At 39.0% G+C, this 19,224-nt stretch overlaps 1 protein-coding gene across 1 annotated transcript in view; it reads right to left on the minus strand.

The window, feature by feature from the left end:
* CTNNA3 (catenin (cadherin-associated protein), alpha 3) overlaps positions 1–19,224 on the minus strand; it is a 2,468,838-nt gene that overhangs the window by 1,064,703 nt on the left and 1,384,911 nt on the right. The window lies entirely within an intron of this gene.

Genomic DNA, 19,224 nt, shown 5'->3' on the forward strand with positions numbered 1-19,224 from the left:
AAATTAATGGAAATTATTTAATATACTCAAGGGGAAAAAAAATAAAACTTATTATCCTCAGCATGTAAGAACATATACAAATTTATTTAAAATGTTTAGTGACAAGCATTCTCAAAAATATCACAGGGATCTGTTTTATGGGTGTGGCATTGCAGGGAAATACACTGAACTGAAAGATCAGTGTGACGCACAAGGTTGGTGATTCAAATCCACCAGCCACTCCCCAGAAACCTTATGCAGGGACACTATGAGTTGGAACCAATTCAAGGATTCAACAACAACAGAAGAAGAAGAAACGACAACAAAAACCCTAGAGAATTGTTTGAAACAAAAGGGAAAACTGAAGAATGAATCAGTAAACCCTATAATCTCTTGATATCAATATCTAGCCTATAATAAGAAGTTAACTAATAGGGTTTCCTGTATGACATAAAAATGATATATTGATCTATAGATGGAATGCTAATAGGTTGTTGGAATCTCATGTGATCATGATTCAAGTTTGTAATTGTTTTACTGTTGCTCAGAGATGTTATTTATACTTTAATTGTATTAAGCATGCCTGTTTTTATTTATGTTTTATTCAGAATCACATATACTACAAATACAAGATATTTGAGTTTTTCTTCCTGTCCTTGATTTTCTACTACATTTCTTGGACATTGTTTGACACTGCAGCAGTTGATTTGATTCAAATGCTAATGAAACCTAAATGCTTTTCTATACTATTGGTTTTGAAGCCCATGTTCTCTTCCAATGGAATGAGTAGTATTCTTTTAAATAATTACTTTTTTGTTCAATATTAACAAATACATTATGTGTACCATGAAAGAGCTTGATTCTTTTTTTTCCTTCCTTTGACCACACTTTTATTCAACATCCCTCTTCCTACATGGTGACTCACTGTGTGCCAGGAATGTTTTTTCTTTGACCTACAAAATACTTCGTTGTCTTTATCACTGCAAGGAGACCGTTTTCCTAACAATATGTTTTTCTCACTTTTCCAAATGTCTCTGTTAATTCTACAGCTCAAACCCAAAATATACTTAACAGCTGAGCAACTGCACATTAACTTCATGTAATGAAAATGAACAAACATATCTATGGAGCACCATTGTACTTAAGTAGGCTTGTAGTCTTTTTTTAAAACTAGCATTCCTTTGAATACGTCAATAGTGAAGCAACTCCTGGGTTTCCATTTACATATAATGAAATAGCAGTCATACATTATTTAACTTTAGAAGGGCATTGTTCACTTTATTAATGTACATGGAAATGGCTTACTTGAAAAGGTCTTTTGCTGGCTTGAAGGTCACAATACCTCAACTTTAATATCTGACACATAATTAGCACATTTGTGAATTATTTGAAAAGGGCAGCAGTGACTATGGTCCCCCAAACCACACTCATGGAAAGTGAAGCTCAGCAGTCTAATTGCTTTAAAACATCTTCTATATATTTGTACTGCACTTGCTGAAAATATCTACCTGTATATCTGGCTACTGTTGGCTATAATTATAAAAAAGAAAATGTTAGCAAGGATGTGGAGAGATCAGGATCCTGTGACACTGCTCATGGGACTAAAAATGGTGCAACCAATGTTGAAAACAGTATGGCCTTACCTCAGAAAGTTGGACACAGAAACAGCATATGACCTAGTTATTCCCCTACTTGGTAGATATCCTCAAGAAACAAGAGCCATGACAGGAATAGATATCTACAAACTCATGTTCATTGCAGCACTATTTACAATAGAAAAAAGGCCGTAAACTAAATGCTCATTAACATCTGTCAATTGAAGCACAGATAAACAAACTTTGGTAGATACACACAATGGAATGTTATGAAATGCTGAAAAATAACAATGATTCTGGAAATATCTCATAACATGGATGAACAGAGAGGACATTAGACTGAGTGATAATAGCAAATCACAAAAGGACAAATACTGCATGAGATCCCTAATATAAAAAGTCAAGAAAAGGTTTTCAAGTTAAATATTCTTCGATGGTCACCAGAGGTGGGAAGGAAGAAAGGGTAATTCACTAGCTAGAAGGTTGTTGTTGTTGATAAGTGCCATGGAGTTAGTGCCAACTCACAGTGACCCTGTATAGGGTTTCCAACTAGTGAATGGTAAGCTCGAACCACCAGTCTTGTGGTTCAAACTGCCCTTGCAGTCCAGTGCATTAAGCCACAGCACCACACTAGGACTCTGGCTAGAGGTTAGACATGTGCTAATTTGGGTGAAGGGGAAGGGAACAATACACAACAAAAAGGAGGTTGGCAGATGAAGGATAAAGGTGGGGAAGACACAGGGAATAGTCCAAGAATGAAAGGAATGAGGTAAAAATATTGTTAAATACACAATCCTGCAGCAACAGTGATCTATAGAAAGATACATGGAGATACAGAGATACAGAGACTAAACAGGTATGGGATGGAGAATGAGTGTGCTCTCACAAATCCATACAATTCTGACAGAAGATATCTGTACATGGCTATTTTTCTTTGCTGCAAACATATCCTAAAATGTGGTGGAGCATTGTTTGTTTTGCTTTTGCTTTAAGCTCTATCAAGTCAGTTCCAACACATAGTGACTCTGTTAAGGGTTTCCAAGAAGCAGCTGGCAGGTTTTAACTTGCAGTTAGCAGTCCAGTGCTTATCCTACAATGCCACACCAGGATTCCATGGTGGAGCATACAGGGCCAAAATAATGAAAACTTCTTAAACATTACCAAACACCATAAGGGAATGAGTTTCTGGGCCTGGGGTTTGAGGTTCATAGTCTCAGGGGCCACCATGGTCAACTGGCATAACCTAGTCCACAGAGAGAATGTTCTGCTGCCTACTATTATAGGATGTAGCAACTGGGATATTAAAAAAAACCCATGCACGTCCATCTAAGGTGACACTATTGGTTCCTCCCTGTGTGAGGAAAGAGGGTGACGCTTGGAATTCGGTAGTCCATTGGACTAATGGAGCATGTAAAACATCAGGCTCCATGACCCTAAGACCAGAAGAACTAGATGGTGCCGGGATACCAGTACTAACTATTGTGAAATGGATCGCATTAGCTGGTCTAGGATCAAATGGGAGAAAATGTGGAATAAATCTCAAAATTATAAAAAAAAAAACAAAAAAACGGTACCAGGCTTACTTGTCAGAAGGAGACTGGAGGAACACAAGATTGTGGTCCTCAGTCACCTTTCAGGTCTAGAATTAAAAACTCTTGCAGGTCAGATTTCAGAAGATTGATAGATGGATGTACTGTGGAGATAGCAGAATTGGTGAGGTAGGCACAGCATGGAATTTGTGGTCAGAAGGCCAGAATCTACCTAAGGACAAAATTGAGAAGAGTAGGGAAAGAGGGTGGAATGGCGGTACGAATCACAGGGAGGAAGCAGGATCATGGATGTAACACGAGATTGCAATCATGGAAATGAACTGACGTATATGGTTTGTTGAATGCAAACCTAATGATGTGTGGGATAACTGGTGTTACTTTGAGGGGACAGCAATCATTGAAAGGAAATGTAGTGTATGATTTGTTGAATATAAAACTGATGATCTGCTCTATAAACCTTCATTCAACTTACAATAAAAAGATTTTAAAAGCGATATCACAGGGACGAAGCCGGATAAGTGATGTTGCATTGTGAGGACTGCAATTGCTGAGATGAAATGGGGTATGCGGTGTACTGAATGTAAAGCACATGGTCTGCAGTGTAAACCTTCATTCAATTCATAATGAAAAGATTGGGTTTGTTTGTTTTTTTAAAAAAGCTCCAATGTAAATACAACGAAAATGTTCCTACTCAATTAATAACCATCCTAAGGCTCTTTCTGCCTCCATTGATGCAGTCCTTCTATGTGCCTGAACTTCTCATTACCAGAACAGTTCTCTACCAGGCACCGCTTTGCAGGTAATTAAGGCATAACATCAGATTAAGGCATGTTGTATGAGAGTGCTAATTGGTACAAACAAGATTGCATTTTTAAGATAACTGGTATTCTCTGACAAAAATTGAGAAGTGACAGAAAGAAATTATCTTTACATCTTTAGGTTGAGTGATTTATGACATATTTTCAAAAGTCACATCAATGTATGAATGAAAGCCAAATTTCCTCTAGCAATAATTATTCCTAAACTTCCTGTGGTTCTTCAGGCACTCAAATATGTTCCCAGGCACAGCATGAAGGCAACACCCCACTGGCCAGGGAAAGCAGCATGCAAACATGCCCTGTTGTTAAATATTTTGAGATATTTGGACATCTGACATCCTTTGTGTATCTAACTTTGAGCTATTCAAAAGTCTGTGGAAAGCTTTGTTATTCAAGAGATCCATACGAAAGGTGCCCACTAAGTGAAATGAGGCTACAGGGAGATTTTGAAGTCAAACAGGTCACAGGACACAATCTAACTCCCCAAATTAATAAGTTTTCTGTTCATAGGCAAAATATTAACTTCTCTGAGAATGTTGGTCATCAATAAAATGGGCGTAGCACCCACCTGTCAGGGATGCTTTGGAGATTGTTGTTGTTGAAAGTGCTGTGGAGTCAGCTCCAACTCATAGCGAACCTGTATAGGGTTTCTGAGGAGTGGTTGGGGAACTTGAACTGCCAATCTTGCAGTTCAAACAGTCCTTGTAATCCAGCACATTAACCCACAGCACTACACCAAAGATTTGGGGATTAAATGAGATAATATATGGAAAAAGCAGGATACCAGGTAGCCCTTTCCATGAATACATTTCCTTCTAGCTCATTATTTTCACTGCTATTTGGGGTGGATTGTGTGTGAATTAAGTACTCACTCTCTCAGAGGTTCTGTATAATCAAAATCTTTGGAAATTAAAGAAATTCAACAGATTTTATAACCTTATAGTCACAGATTCAAATGCTTTCAGGGACTATGCAGAGAATACAAATATCGAGGCTAGATGCAACTGAGTGCTAGGAGGGAATACATGGTGATTCTCAAGGCAAATGTGAATGTGCCTGCCATACCTAAAGGCATTAGAACAAAATGAAAGAAAAACCAGTTACTGCTTTAACCAAACTAACAGTTTGTTAGCTTAATTTAGTTCACAGGTCACCAGTTTGTGACCTCTGACCCCAGTTCTACAGATCGGAAAACAAAGTTCCCAATTAAAAAGACACAACTCAAATCAACCAAGTACAGAGAAGAAACTACCAACCAGGAATACATGTATGTTCTCTAAGTCAGCCTGAATTAAAGAAATGACAGAGCTTCCAACACTGAAATGATTGGCTGGACTTTTTACTGATTTTATGCTATATGCTCAGCCCAGTCCAAGGGAAAGGGAGTCTAATTTATCCTACAAAATGGTATCAAAAAGAGTGAGGTAATTTCACATGTTTATTAAAAAGAAAGGGCCAGGATACCCACTGTTTTTTTCACTTTCACAAAAGACTAAATCCCATCCTTAAAATCATTACTAAGTATCTAGTAATTATAAAACAAACAGACCAAAATGGACCCTTCAGATAGGAACATGCTGCCAGGCTGCTGAGAAGTCAGGGAAACTTGGCATCAGTACCTGTCTCTTGAGCTTCTTTCCATCTCAGCAAGTCTTCACTTGTGTGACTTACATCCCATTTTAGGTCTTTAACTAGGCTAAACCAAGTAACTCATTTGAACTAATTCATACTTTTATTATCCCACTTATATTTGTTCTCCTTTTCATGGTTTCAATTCCATTTGCTAAATTCAAATGTTGTATCTTTCTGTTATCCTAACTGTTTGCTCAACAGTGGTACTTACCTTTCTGTTGACATAGAACAAGGTGCCCCTCACTCCCTACCCATGATCTCAAGTGAGAAAACCCCTGATCTGGACTCTGCCCTCTAGGATTCTGCCAGCTTGGCTAATTCTGTCCCTCATCTTCAAAAGGGTAGACAAATGGAGATTATATATATATATGTCAAAAATATGACTCATTCATAGTAGAATCAATTAAGCAACAGAGATACTTGAGGACAAGACAGTTTTCAGTGTACTACATCATAAGCTTGAATTCCTGGTGTGGCACTGCAGGATAAACATTGACCCACTAATCACAAGGTTAGCAGTTCAAAGTCATCAATCACTCTTTGTAAATCCCTAAGGGTAGGTATGAGTCGGAACCAACTTGATGGCATTTAACATCAGCAACAACATGTCATGGGCTTAACTCTGTTTTTCACCCTTACTTTGTTCTAATCTGGAAGAGACATTCTACTTTCAAAGTAATGAACTTCAGGCAGTGGCAGAGCAGAGTCAGGTAGGACAGGCTCGTGGGGGAGGGGCTGAAAACCCAGAGACATTGCTTTCACAGAACAGCACCTGAGCTCGGGATCTAGCATAAGGGTCAGGGCATCAGTGTCCCACAACTGCCAGTGGAAAAATCATGGTATAAAGGAAAATATTGTGATTTAGATATCAGCCAAGATACGGTACTCCTTCTGCAGCCATTCCACCTAGACAGAGGTCAGAGGGCAGGGCTACAGCCAAACCAGCACAGGGAACTGGTGCTAAAAGCAGCACAGTGACATTTGCCAAAGGAGGTGTGGGGGAGTCTACACATTTGTTCCTCCACTTCCCTGTGGCACCTTCTTTGTCCAGCCCGGATGCCTTCAGGTGGGTGGGTAGGCATCCCCCAAAAAGTCCAGCGTTGAGACCCCAGCTTTCCCACGGCACAGAGAAAAAAACCCCATCAGTCTAAGAGCAAAGTTTTGGCTGCTGCTTTTGACTTCTACCTGTGGATCCCAGCCCTAAAGTTAACTTGTGTGGGACCCTTTACTCCTGCCTATCCAGGAAGAAAAAGAGCAGGTTTGGCCCAGCAGACAAACCATATGGACAATCTGTAAAACCCCAACATAAAAAGACACAACTATTTCAATAATTACGCTGTGCACACGCAGATTCCTAACTGACCTTCAGGGACAAAAATAGTAAACAATCTTTCTACCATTAACTTCTCAATATCTATCTGCATACCTCTGTGCAACGATGGTTCAACATTAGAAAAAAATCAATGTAATCCACCATATAAATAAGAAAAAGGAAAAGAACCACATGATCATATTGATTGATACAGAAAATGCATTTGACAAAATCCAACATCCATTCCTGATGAAAACACTCAACAATGTAGGAATTGAAGGGAAATTCCTCAACATAATCAAGAGCATATATATAAAACCAACAGCCTACATCACTCTTAATGGAGGGAAACTGAAAGCCTTCCCTCTGTGAAGGGAAGGCTTTCAGACAAGGATGCCCTTTGTTACAACTCTGATTCAATACTGTTTTGGAGTCTTATCCAGAACTATACAGCATGATAGAGCATAAAGGCATCCAAATTGGCAAAGAGGAAATAAAACTCTATTTGGAGACGATATAATCCTATACATAGAAATCCCCAAAGACTCACTAAAAAGCTACTTCACATCATTTGCAGATTCAGCAAAGGGGCAGGGTATAATATCACCATACAAAAATCAGTTGGATTCCTCTATAGTAACAATGACTGTGCTGAAAAGGACATTAGGCAAGTAATACCATTTACTATAGTCACCCAAAGGATAAAATATTTAGGAATAAACGTAACCAGAGAAACAAAGGATCTATACAAAGAAAATGACAAAACACTACTACAAGAAACCAAAAGAGATTTTAAAAAGTAGCAGGACATACCATGTTCCTGGATAGGAAGACTCAACATTGTGAAAATGTCAATACTACCCAAAGCAATTTACACATATAATGCAATCCCAATCCAGATTCCAACAACATTCTTCAAAGAGATGGAAAACACAATTACAAACTTTATATGGAAAGGAAAAAGACCCAGGATACACAAAGCACTGCTTAAGAAGAACAAGGTTGGCGGCCTCTCCCCAATTTCAAAATTTACTAAATGGCTACAGTGGTCAAAACAGCCTGGTTCTGGTACAATGAAAGATACATTGATCAATAGAACAGAACTGAGAATCCAGAAATTAAGCCATCCACATACAGCCAACTGATTTTCAACGAAGTGCCTAGGTATATTGCACGGGGAGGAGATAGTCTCTTTAACAGATGGTGCTGGCAGAACTGGAAAGCGATATGGAAAAGATTGAAACAAGACCTTTACCTCACACCCTATACAAAAACCAACTCAGCATGGATTAAAGACCTAAATGTGAATCCCAAAATTATGAAAGCCTTCAATGAAAAACTAGGGACAAATGTGAGGGCTCTAATACAGGGCATACACAGACAATCAAACATTTTGAAAACTACACACAAAAAAAGTAGACAAAAAAAATGAGTGGGACATACTAAAAATTAAAAACTTATGTGTATCTAAAGACTTCAATGAAAGAGTAAAAAGGGAGCCCACAGAAAGGAAAAAAAATATTTTGCAATGAAACATCAGACAAGGGACTCCTTTCTAAAATATATAGGAAACTACAACATCTCTACAAGAAAAAGACAAATAACCCAATTAAAAAATGGACACAGGACACGAACAGACACTTCATCAAGGAGGAGATCCGGGCAGCCAACAAACATATGAAGAAATGTTCACAATCACTAGCCATTTGAGAGATGCAAATCAAAACAACAATGAGATATCGTCTCACACCAGCAATAACAGAAAAGATAAAAAAAAAAAAGTGGAGGACAATAAATGCTGGCGGTGCTGTGGACAGACTGGGTCACTCTGGCATAGCTGGTGGGATTGCAAAATGGTCCAGCCTCTCTGGAAAGCAATATGGCGCTTCCTCAGAAGGTTGAAAATAGAAATACCTTATGATCCAGCATATTTAGTATTTACCCACAAGAAATATGAGCCATAACATAAGTAGATATATGCACACCAATGTTCATAGCAGCGCTATTTACAATAGCAAAAAAATGGAGACAGCCTAAGTGCTCATCAATTGAAGAATGGATTAACAAATTTTGGTACATACACACAATGGAATACTATGCTATCTTGAAGAACAAGAAAGCTGCTGCAAGCCACTGTATAACATGGATGAACCTTAAGGACATTATGCTGAGTGAAATTAGTCAGTCACAAAAGGAGAAATACTACATAGGACCATTATTGTAAAAGAGTAAGAAAAGGAACCCACTTTAAAAGTGGAAAAAAATTTATTTGATGATTACCAGGATGTATAGGATGAGAGGAGGGGAGGGAGGCAGGGGAAGCTAGGACACAGGGTAAGGAATAGACAGGATAGCTTTGGGGCAAGGAGGGGGTGGGGAGAGCAATACACAGGAAGTGGGAAGGGAATGGAAGAACAAGACTAATGGAAGGACAATTAAGACAGTTTCTTGAGCTAAGTGGGACAGAAGTAAATGCTGATGTATGCACAACCCTGGAACAACAGGGCTTGGGAATATAGGGATTGAGGCATGGTTATAAAGGTTAAAGAGGGGAATACTAAGATGCTTTGCTGTCTTTTGAATCTTGGTTTCCCTTGCCTACAATTGTGAAATAGACACTTGAGTGGGGGGTGTGGAGGGGAAGAATAGCCAGAAACATCACAATAGAAAACTTTAAGTCCATCTTCATGCTATAACTGATTGGAATAACTTAAAGGGGGCTAGAAATTGCCCAGTGAAAGCAAGACCTCCTGTGGAGGTTTGCATTGCATAAGACCATAGGTGGAAACCAGAATCCCATTCAGAATTGTCTGAGGTGGGAAATTTCCATTGGAAAGGATGAGTAGACTAGCCTGGAGTAGCTAACAGAACAGAAGATACACCATGAAGAAAGACCAGCAGGAAAAATCAGAAACAACAATGGCAGTAGGATTGATTACTACATGAACAAGCAAGCTGTTCCCCTGAGAGCCATCAAGGCAAGTGGTCGGGTCCCCTCAGAGCAAACTTCCTTCCAAGACTCAAGGGGAATACATGAGCAGGCAGGTGGTCTGGCTAGTGAACACATTGGTCACCAATAAAGGGAAGAGGGGTAAAAAACAGTAATTAAGATGGAATCTAAATCTGACCGCATTAAATAGACTCCTGTGAACCCAGGTGGAGACCTGGATGGCCAACAGTTAGGGCAGGACCTGGGGACTCTTGGGCCCAGAGGCAGTGACACGGCCGCAGAGGACTAGAGAGGAGAGTGAAGCATCCATCTGATATGAAGTGAGGGGAGATGTACAAGTACACCCAAACTTGCAGATAGTACACACTTGACCTGGCTGGATGATCACAACTCAACTAGAAGAAGAAAGAAGAGGGAAGAAAAAAAAAAGAGTAACCCAGTACAATTTGATGAACTTTACCTATATGTATGGATGTAGTAGTTCAAAAAAGCGAACAAATCTTTACAGCAAGGATCACTCCCACCCCCTCAGTACACCGGGTTGACAGGGATGGGTTACTTAGACATTGGCTACCCAAAATGGGGAGGAGGGCCTATAAAGGCAAGAAGTGACTGACTTACAAGTTTTCAAGAGGGAGCCTAGTTCCAGATGGGGCAGGGGTAGGTAGAACCTCCACTGAATGATTTCCAATCTGTTGGGACCTGGCAGGCAAAAGGAAATGGGGATAAGACTCTTGTGGTACAATAGTGAATAATTGCCATCAGGACTGACTGTGAGGGTTGGAAATGTAGAGGTTTTTTTTTTTTTTTGACAAAAGCAGGAGAGTGATTGATTTTGCAGCTCAAGAACGGAGGTCCCTGGGACCATCAAGTGAGAAGAGCAGAGAGGGTGACCCTACCCAGAAAGGCAGTGACACCAAGGATGGAGACAGGAATGATGATGGGAACAGATGGAGCATATGGGGACACTGGATTCAGGGAGGGAGAGGGGCTGTGTGCTGACGGTTGGGGGGTGGAAATTAAAAAAAAAAAAAAATGAACATCATCGCATGGTATATTTTAACTTTCTGATAGCAAATTTTATCTGAAATCACAGTAGGATTGTAGTCTTTTCAGTCATTTCCGACAAGTGAAATGGTATTTCTAGTAATGAATTCACTATTGGTACAGATGCTCATCAGGAATCATTCAGTCTGTCATACACATTCCCACGCAGGTTTTAACTAGTGTGACTTGTCAAGAACATGAATAACTTTGGTGTTGGGTGAGGTTTCCATTTTCACACATCCACTATTTATATATAGTTTGCATGATGGTAGTGGTTATGTGCCATGTTGTTGGTTCCAACTCATAGTGACCCTGTACAGGGTTTCCAAGGCTGTAAATCTTTAAGGGAGCAGAAAACCTCATCTTTCTCCCACGGAGCAGCTGGTAGTTTTGAACTGATGATCTTGAGGTTTGCAGCCTGATTCGTAATAGTCAATTGTAATATCATGTCACTATATATCCTAGCTCTCAATGGGGGGAAGGTCACTGCCTCATGTTCATCCATTTTCCTCCTGGGCAGATGGTCATATATCCCATGTAAACACTCCTAGAGGCAAAATTTACTGTTTTGCATGGCAGCATATCCCCAATACAGGATGGTCTAAAGTTATCAACCATTAAATTCTTCTTTATAATGAGATGAAAACGTGGTCTCTATAACATTCTCATAGTAGACATAGCATAATACAGAATGTCAAATACCTTAAGATATATCATGTTCATTACACAAAGAAAGTATTCCTCACTAATTCTCAACTTGGGGGTATGAGAAATAACAATAAAGAGAATTATCAGCAAATCACTCTTTAAGAGAAAATCCAGATCCACACCAAAGAGATTTTGATATGTTAAGTGTTTGTATGATGGAGTGTGTGCTATGCTTAAGGAGCTCTGGTAGCGTAGTGGTTATGAAATGGGCTGCCGTCTGCAAGGTCAGCAGTTCGAAACTGCCAGCTGCTCCACAGGAGAAAGATGAGGCTTTCTGCTCCCATAAAGATTTACAGCTTCAGAAACCCTTTACTGAGTCGCTATGAGTCGGAACCGACTCCACGGCTTATAACAACAACAGATGCTATGCTTAATTAGAGTTTTTAAAGTTCCTCAGATGATTCTGATATACTACTGTCCACATACACGTTTGTTTTTATGTGCTGGCCAAAGAACCAATAGATCTGTGTTGCAAGATGTGTAGCAAAAATACTCCTCGCAGGCCAGGATGGGCAAACTTTGTCTTTCATACTTTGGACATATTGTCAGGAGGGATCAGTCGTTGGAGAAGGATATCATGTTTGGTAAAGTGGAGAGTCAGAGAAAAAGAGGAAGAACCCCAGCAATATGGATAGGCAAAGTGGCAGAATCAAGGGGCTCAACCGTGGCAAACATTGTGAGGTTGGCCCAGGATCAGGCAGTGTTTCGTTCTGTTGTGCATAAGGTCGCTATGAGTCGGTACTAACTCAATGACACCTAACAACATATGATGTTGTGATGTTGTAATTGTTCCTAGGCTCTGTCAAGGTGGTTTCACCTCCTAGTGACACCATGTAACAGAGTCAAACTGACCACAGGGTTTTCTTAGCTGTAATCTTTATGAGGACAGACAATCAGGTCTTTCTTCTGCACAGCAACTAGATGATCAAGTATCAAATACTGATAGGTCAAGTAAGTGAGCTCTGAAAATATCCATTGATTCAGCTTCTTGGAGGGCCAGAATAATCATTCCTAGAGTTCAGGAATGGAATCACAACTGTCAAATGAGTCTGGAGTGGAGAGGAGGTAGTGTTGAGTGTGAGGTCACACCATGTATATTATGATTCAAAGATACATTATTTGGATAATACTTATTTTCACAATGTTACTTACTTCTCGTCTTTTTATTTTACCTTTCAATCTTCTCTTAAACTAACGTCTCTGCATTCTCATTAAAGTTACTCTGTTTCTCTTTCCAGTTTTGATTTTAGTTTCTACAATAAGTTCATCACACTGTAGCTGACAGTTTTGGGGTTTTTTTCCCTGTCAAATGTAAATTTGATCCTCCCACCACCGAGTCCTCATCCATCTACTTATGACATACCCACAAAACAGATGTTTCCCTACAGGACACTGCATGATACAGTCGAAAACTCATCAATAGGTAGCTATATTTTGTTATTCCTGTGCTTCGATTATAGATTGTATCAGCCTTTTAGATCTCCATGTTGTTCTCTCTAACATGGGGCATTCTCTTCCTTCTTCTTTACTGTTACCCCAATACCACTTACACCTGGTTAACTGCTATCCGTTCCCTTGGAAATTTATACCAACACTGAAATTCCCACCCCTTTCTCCCTACCTGTGAAACCTCCCCCTCCACTTACACCAGGTTTTTTCCTTTCTAATATGATTCTTAGTTTGCAATTATCCATTCACTGAGGGAGATTATTTATTTCTTTTTATCTTATCCATTTTATAAAAGCAAAGGTCTTACCTATGTTTACTTATTATTTGGCCCTTGGTACCTAGTTCCTAGGAGTTCTGGTAGCGTTGTGGTTATGAGTTGGGTTGCTAACCTCAAAGTCAGCAGTTTGCAAATACCAGCTGTTCCCCTGGGAAAAGATGAGGCTTTCTGATTCCATGGCTATTTATAGCCTTGGAAACCCTATATGGGGTCACTATGAATCTAAACTGACTCCACTGCACACTACCACCAGCACCTAGTTTCTAACTATTGGTAATCATGCAGCAAGTGGTCTTCAATCAATGAATAAATGTCTTATTGCAGAAATCTGTATGCTTAAGAATGTATCATCACCAGAAAGAGAAAGAAAGATAGAGTCCATAGGGAAGACATAGCAGTGGAAATCCAGGACAAGCAAGACAGGAGAATAAAATTTCCCTTCGAAATGCATTTGGAATTGTCCACAAAGGCTTCAAAGAAACTCAACAACTTTTTCTTTTAGTCTGGTCAGAGTATTGAACACAGAACAGCTTCTTTCAAGTTTTACTTTCACTTAAGATGTTAAATTGGAAACAACTGAATAGTTCCCAATTTATCTTTTAATTCATTAATTTTTAGCCGAGTAAAGTAACTCTTTAAAGGGCCCAAGCTGGCTGCTAAATGCTGGTGAGTGTGGCAGATGGAAAGAGGCGTGGTAACTTCCATAAACAAACAAAAGAGCTGTCATGTCTCTGGCAGAATACAACATATCCTCTGCTTCCAAGAAAGCCCAACCAAGGGCTGGCACTGAATGTACCATATTCAAGCGAGGGTCTGGTGTCTCCCAATGTTGGTGCTCTCTGGCTGAACAATTCAGCACTTCCATTGCTCTTGGTGAAAAAAAGCTGCTCTCCTGCTCCAGATAGTAGCAAGACATGACCATGAATTATGAGTTCTGTAAAGTATTTAACTAATAGAATTGTGCTATAAAAGTGCATGGCAAGGTGCAGGGAAACAATTTCATCAAGTAACAAATATCGATTATACATCTATTATGTGGTCTCGGGTCTGCCAGGGAAATCCAAACCAAAGACAATGGATGTGAATTTCAAAAGTGCAGGCTATTTAAGGGGACAAGGGAAACAGAGACTAAAGGCACTTATTCTAAGTACAGTAAGAGGCTATAGGTAGGTGAATCCCATAGAAGAAACTGTAGTCAGCACACATTTCATGGAGGCACGTTTTTACCAAGAACCTACCTATCCTTTTGAACTTTACATCTGAACCTCTCTCCAAAACATTCTGAATCCTAAATTACAGGATTCTGTTTCTGCTATTAGCTTTGCTAATATAACCACTTACCTGCCTATCTTTGATTATCCATTTATAAAATGAGAAGCAGGTGGGCTATTTGATTTCTAGGGCCCCTTTCATTTCAATAATTGTGTTTCATTGCTCGCATAACTTTGATGACAAAATTAGATAGGAATGAGGTGGCAGGAATATCAGCTCATTTGATACAAATTTTAACAAAATTTTTGTAAATATTAGCAAATTAAGTATGCCTGTATAATAAAAGCATAATATTACAGAAAGACACATTACTCTCTGTTGTTGTTAAGTGCTATCGAGATATTTCCGACTCATAGCGACCCTGTATAGGGTTTCCTAGGAACAACTGATGACTTTGAAGCACTGACCTCACAGTTCAAAGCAACCTTGCAGTCTGGTGCATTATCCCGCAATAAACAAATAGCTCATGAATAGGAAATCTAATAATACATATATGAGAAGATCCTCAATCTACCTCTCAATCCGTTGTTATTAGGTGCCATAGAGTTGGTTCCCACTCATAGGGCCACCATGTAAAACAGAATGAAATGCTGTCTGGTCCTGCACTATCCATACAATTGTTGCTATGGAATCATCTGCAGCTATTTTCTTTCTTTCTTTCTTTCATTTTGTCCTGCCAAATTAACAAATAATAGTTCAGAAAGCTTTATTTCATCCATGACATTATGGCTGACTCTACTTTGAGGAAACAGCTCTTTCCCCAGTTGAATTTTTAGTGATTTTCTACCTGAGGGGCACATCTTCCAGCACTTTATCAGACAATGGTGGTGGTTGGTTGTCATGGAGTTGGTTCCAACTAACAACCTTGTAGAAGGTTTCTGAGGCTGTGAATCTTCATGGGAGCAAAAAGCCTCATCTTTCTCTGGAGGAGTGGCTGGGAGATTTGAAATACTGACCTTGTCATGAAAAGTCTAACTCATAATCCACTATGCTATCAGGAATATGTTTATTAGATAAAGCTTTCTAGTTATTGCTGAGATTTTCAGTAGCCGATTTTTTTAAGACCACCAGGTCTTTCTTCTAAGTCTTAGTTTGGAAGCTCTGCTGAAACCATCCTCCCTAGATGACCCTCCTGATATTAGAAATGGCATAGTTTCTAGGATCACAGCAACAAGCAAGCCACCAGAGTACAACAGATTTACAGACAAGTAGATCTCCTTATCTATTAAGCAGGAATTGAAACTAAAAAAGGAAGATGACTTTTGCTTTTTAGATTGGTGATCACTGAAGTTTTATATTATTCAATGTTCTAATGATATGAGGGAAAAAGAGAAAGTTAAATGTCTAGTTTCTCAGAGGACGATTTAGCCTTATCTGTCCTGGTGTGGTGCTATACCATAAGCACTGGACTACTAACCACGTTTGGCAGTTCAAGCCCATCATTCACAACTTGGAAGTCCATACAGGGGTATCTATGAGTTAGAACTGAGATGGTGGCATTTAACAACAATAATCAAAAGTTGTAAAGTGCAAAACAACAGCAATTCAAATGAGTGTAGTCCATCCATTTAGAAATGCTTGCACTTTTTAACAAGCATACCATCACAGGGAAGTTTACTGTAATTTTATGTGTAAAAATAAAAATAAATCTAAGCATTTATCAGTGGGTATGATTAAACACTAAAGGAGCTCTGGTAGCGTAGTGGTTACGAAGTGGGCTGCAAACTGAAAGGACAGCAATTAGAAACTACCAGCTGTTCCACGAAAGAAAGATGAGGCTTTCTGCTCCTGAAAAGATTTACAGCCTCGGAGTCGGAAGTGATTCCATGGCACATAACAACAACAACATGATAAACACTGGACTGCGAACCACAAGGTTCGTGGTTTGAGTCTGTTAGCTGCTGTGGGGTAAAGCTGAGGCTTTCTACTCCCACAAAGATATAAAGTTTCGAAAACCCTATGCAGGGTCTCTGTGAGTTGGAACTTAACAACAGCAACAACAATCAATTAAAATACAGAATATTATTATGCGCTAAAAAAATGGGGAAAAAAGTCTTAATAGATATTAAGTGAAAAATATTTGTGAAATATTTGTAAAGTGTCATCCTATTTAAATATGCACAAATATGTATAAATGCAAAGTATAAAGTAAAAAATCTCAAATGTTAACGGGAGTCATGGATGAATAGGAGGCGGTATTTATTTATTGCCATAAAGAGCAGCATACACTCTTAACTACATTTATAATACTATGCAGACTTTTTCCAAATATCTGTTTTCAACTAGATCATTTTCTAATTTTAAAATATGGTGAATAATTAAATAGTTCCATATGGATTAACACTGAAAGATTCCAATGGCAAGTAAAACAATGTATAAAATGATCACATTTATGAAAGATGCTAAATTTGTGTCTATGTGACTGTGAACCACAAGGTTGGCAGTTCAAACCTACCAGCTGTTCCCTAGAAACCCTATACAAGGTCACTATAAGATGGAACCAACTCAAGGGAACTTAACTTGTATGAAAATATCAAAATGATGTTCTCCAAATTGCCATTATGGTTATCTCTGAGGGACAAGAATTAAAATAGTTTCAACTTTCTTTTTCAAACTTTAAAAATGTATAATTTGATTTATATTAAAGAGAATGAGTCATTTTTTTATAACAACAACAACAAAAAAATTGGGATTCAGGAACATAGCCTCAAGGTTGTCGTTGTTAAGTGCCGTCAAGTCGATTCTGACCCATAGTGACCCTGTATAGGGTTTCCGAGGAGCAGCTGGTGAGCTTGAACTGCCGACCTTGCAGTTAAAGCAGCTGTACAGTCTGGTGCATTAACCCACAGTGCCACACCAGGCAAAGCATAGTCCACAAAGAAAAAGAAAGAAAGAATACATTCATGCAATTTTCAATTTGAAGAGAATAAAACTCTCTATAGCTTTATGTGGAGTCCTGGTGTGGTGCTGTGGGATAAAGCACTGGACCGCAAAGTCGGTTTGAATCACAAGATTCATGGTTCAAACTCACCAGCTGCTCCTTGGAAACCTATAAAGGGTCATTATGAGTCGGAACCGAATCAACGGCACACAATAACAACAACAATATATACGTGTGAAAATTTAATATGAAGGAAGAGGATTATATTAATCACACTTGGGTTACTGCAAAGCCTGATGGTCAAGAACCACAAAAATGGGGTTTCCAGAAGATACATATTATAATGATTAAGTAGGATAAAACTCTGCTAAGTAGAAAACAGTTTTCATTATATCATATGCTGATATATTTTAAATGACGATCCCCATATAATGTTGATTGTTTACAATAGGAGAACAAGGCACTTGTTTTATGTCATGTTCATTTCATATCGTGGTAAATACCAATGAAGTAAAAGGCCTACTGTCACTGACAAAGAAAAGCCCAGGTGACACAGTGGTTGACACAGTGGTTAAGCGCTTGACTGTCAACCAAATACTCGGCATGTCACATTCACCACCTGTTCTGAGAGTGAAAGGTTTACTCCTGTGTAATCTTATGGGGCAGTTCCATCCTGTGCCTTGTAAGATCGCTGTGAGTCATAGTCTACTAAATGGTATATGTTTATAAATCAGACCACCTAGGATCATCTCTCATACCTAATTAAACTTCTATTTGTTTGCGATCTTAAAGATATTCTGTGTTGTTGTATGAGTGTGTGTCTTTGCATGTTTGTCTTTAGTAGATACAATGTGATAAATCTCCTGATGGAGAAATTACAACACGGTCCTACATTGCTGTCTTTTCCTTTTCTTACCCAGGCCCTCCAATCGATTCAAATTTGCATCTGAACTTCTTGTTCCTTTCAAATGACTCATTAAAGATGAAAATATTCATTTTTTCTAAGTGGACATATGTCAATGTTGTTCTGAAAAACAGCCATTAGTATGCTGTGTCATTATGTGCCATTCCAAAAAAAAACAAATGAGCTCAAAACAAACATACAAGATTCAAACAGGTTTGACTGTTTCAGTGTTGCTTACAATAAATTATCCAAAGGACATGTTCTATAACCGAACCTGAACACTGACAGGTATACTGCACTAAAGATCCCATTTTAACCAACACATTTCCGTTCTTTTACTTTGGAAGGATATGTAAATTTATGGAGTCCTGGTGTGGCGCTGTGGATTAACACACCTGACTGCAAAGTCATTTGAATCACAAAGTTGACTGTTCAAACTCATCAGTGGCTCCTTGGACATCTTACACAGGGCCACAATGGGTTGGAACCGACTTGACAACACTTAACAATAACATACAACTTTATGGACTCCTATTGTGGCATTGTAGAATCAGCACTACACTGCAAACCACAAAGTCAGTAGTTCAAACCCACCAACTGCTCCTCAGAAACCCTAAGCAGAGTCGCTATGAATCGGAACAAACTCAATGGTACTTAACTGTAATAGTAACAGGAGTGACACTGTAGGATAAGCACTGTCTACAAGGTCAGTTTGAAAGGCAAGGTAGGCAGTTCAAACTCATCAGCCATTCCTCAGAAAACCCATACAGGGTCGCTATGAGTCAGAACCTACTTGACAGTACTTAATAACAACAACATGTAAATTTATAGGAATATGCATACCCCATAT

Source organism: Chrysochloris asiatica, unplaced genomic scaffold, assembly GCF_000296735.1.
Source record: "Chrysochloris asiatica unplaced genomic scaffold, ChrAsi1.0 scaffold00020, whole genome shotgun sequence".
Taxonomy (NCBI): Eukaryota; Metazoa; Chordata; class Mammalia; order Afrosoricida; family Chrysochloridae; genus Chrysochloris; species Chrysochloris asiatica.